This window comes from Tupaia chinensis, unplaced genomic scaffold (assembly GCF_000334495.1).
Source record: "Tupaia chinensis unplaced genomic scaffold, TupChi_1.0 Scaffold000231_2, whole genome shotgun sequence".
Taxonomy (NCBI): Eukaryota; Metazoa; Chordata; class Mammalia; order Scandentia; family Tupaiidae; genus Tupaia; species Tupaia belangeri.
In genome coordinates this window covers 2678714-2681727 of record NW_006159707.1, presented here as the reverse complement: position 1 = coordinate 2681727, position 3014 = coordinate 2678714, and positions in this window count along the sequence as shown.

The following is a 3014-nucleotide window of genomic DNA, read 5'->3' as shown; positions in this document are numbered from 1 at the left end:
CCAAGAGGAGAATGGAAGAGAAGGGATTGCAGCATGGCCATCCCCTCCTGGGGCATGTGTGTGATGCTTTTTGTCTCTCTGTCTCTCCGGTGAGCATACATACCCTATAACAAAAATTTCTCTAAAAAAACAGAAAACAACAACAGAAAACCACAACCTAAAACAAAAACAGGGGTTGGCAGGTGATGTGGTGGTTAAGGATGCTGAACTCCCACATGGCCGACCATGGTTCAAATCCTGGACTTGGCAGCTTGCTTTCTCACTTTCCCTCTCTCTTGCTTTGCTACTCTGGTCAAATTTAAATAAATAAATAAATAAAAGTTAAATAAAATAATTCTTTAAAAAAATAAGTAAGATAAGACCATTCCTCTGCTTCCCACCTTGCAATGGTGTCCATTCACTGAAGTGAAATCCAGACTCCATACCACATGTACAAGGCCCTACAGGGCCCGGTTGCCTCGCTGCTCTCATCCATATCTGCTCCTTCTTCTCTGTCCATTCTAGCCATACAGGCCTCCTTGCCGTTTCTCCAACATGCCAAGCACTCTCCTCCCCTGGGCTCTTTGCATTTGCTCTTTTCTGTGCCTAGAATGTTCTACCCCTAGGTAGTCCCATGGCTCACCCCTCAAATTCTTCAGGACTTCACTCAGATCTCAGATGTCCCCTTCTCAGAAAGGTTTTCCCTGGCCAATGTCACTTCATTATTTACATTCTTTCTTTTTTTACAGCATGAACCTCCATACCACTTAGTCTAAATTTGTTATTTGATTAACTTATTGTTCACCTCCCACTCCCACTAGTCTATACACTCCATGTGTGTGGGGGGGTTGTCTGGCTTATTTAACAGTGTCAGGAACGATACGTAGCAGGTGCTCCAAAAGCATTTGCTGAATGAGTGAACAAATAAATGAGTGAACGCATGAATGTGGGCTCTATTTAGCTGTATCTTTCTTCTTTTTCTTTTTCCTAGAGAAGTCAGAATCTAGATATCTAGATAAAATTGTACGACATGTGAGCAGAAACAAAAAAATCACTGGGTGAGCTAAAAAAAGATATCCAAAGGCCATCAGTTTGAAACTCCTGATCTACAGTGATCTGGGTCCAATAGGAACCTCAGATAGGGAAGCCGTGCCAGGAACTGAATGGCTCTTTGTGATCCACCAGCCCTTGCACCCCCAGGCCCAGGTTCCATGAGGCACTGTTTGTTGTTACAGACCAAAGTCATCCAGGGCACTCCGTTCAAAAGGCAGGATGTGGGCTGTGAGCTTCCAGCTCATCGGTTCAAAGGAAATCTACTTCAGCAGAGGTGTCTCCTGGGATGTTTTCCCAAGCCTCCCTGGGAGGTCGTGGGACCTCTCAAAGGACTAATAATAGATAGGCACTGCCAGTTGGCTGAACACATCAGCCTTAAAAGTAAAAGCTATTTCTTTCTCTTTACCTTTGCATCACTAGTAGGGGATGGACATTCTATTACAGCTATCACTCTCCACATGCTGCCTAATAATGACTTACTGCTCAGCAGCTTCCAGGCAAGATTGTCCTAGTGGGACCTGAGTTGTTCAGCTCTCTCCAGCTCTCCTTCATCCACCATGACTTAGGCTCAGCCCTTTGTCACCAGTATGCTTTGTAGCGAGGCTAGCCCAATCGTACCGTGGTTTTATACAGTAAACACCCTGAGCCTCGCCGTTCATCCACCTAATGAAAGCCCATCAAGGACCTGATGTTTATTACTGAACACCTGGCCTTTAAATCTGCACTCCTTCACCTGCTCACACATTCATTCACCAATATTTCCTGGACTCCTGCAAGGTGCCAGGCACTGAGCTTGGCACCGGGTGACACAATGGAGAGCAGCCCCTGCTGTCACAGAGCCGAAGCCTGGTGAAGGTGCTCACAGTCTAAGGCAGGGCTGCATCCCCCATGTGCGGCATGTTGGGAGTGGGGGTGCTTAGGCTCAGAGCTCAGACAGGCTTAAATTACTCAGCGACACATCTAGACAGTTGTTACCCTTTTAGCTACCTGTGTGTCCTTCAGATTCCATGAAGGACAGAGTCTCAGTTGGACATTAATGCAGCTTTAACACCTCTCCTACATTTGTTATTGCCCTCTTTTAACAAGCAAGAAAAAAAAAAAAAGCCTCAGTGGCAAAACGCTTTGGGCGTAGGAGAACACCTGGAGAGATTTGGCTACTATAGATGCCTTTTGCTATCCAAACTCAGATAGATACACCAGATAGACTGCTTCTTTTTCTGATTTGCTTTTCAGATGGCGTCTAAAAATGACCAAAATTTGTGACGACCACCCAGACACGAGTGAGATTTGGGGAAAGACTGATGTATTAAATCCACAACTCCATTAGCCCCATTTCACAGCTGAGAAAACTCAGGTTCTTTGTGAAGGGGCTGGACAGAAGGCAGGGAGTTCTCTTCTAAATGTTCGCGCAAGCAAAGCCAGGAACCTTCTTTGTGGTGGAGTTAGATATATATATATATATAAAAAGATTGCTCCTCCCCTACCTCTGCAGAACGTGTGTGTGTATGGGTCTAAGTGTGGGGAGCCACAGGCCTTTCCAAATGAGTGACAGCGGGAGCCCATCCCTCCTAGAGACGCGTGCGGAATGACCAATGGGATGGAGGGGGGTGGCTGGGTACCAGTCTTTCTGCAGAGGCCAGGGTGGAATCTACTGCGCCCACCCTTTCCCTTCACAACCTCTCTCCTTTCTAGGTCTTTTCGCTCTCGGTACTCTTTGGGGCACCCAAGGTGCTCCTCTCCTAAATGCAACCCTGGGCTGAGGACAGGCTGGGGGGCGAGGCTCGGGTCTGACGAACACAGGCTGCTGTCCCCACGCCGCAGCGCTGCGGCTAAGAACACTTTGCTGGAAGGCCGAAGGCCGGCAGCCGCGGGGATGCCAATATGTAAAGCAGCTGGCGGCACTGGGCGGGGCCAGGGCGCGATGCAAATGAGGGAGGCGGGGTCGTCCCGGGACTCCACCTCCCTCCCCCGCAGCTGGGGCC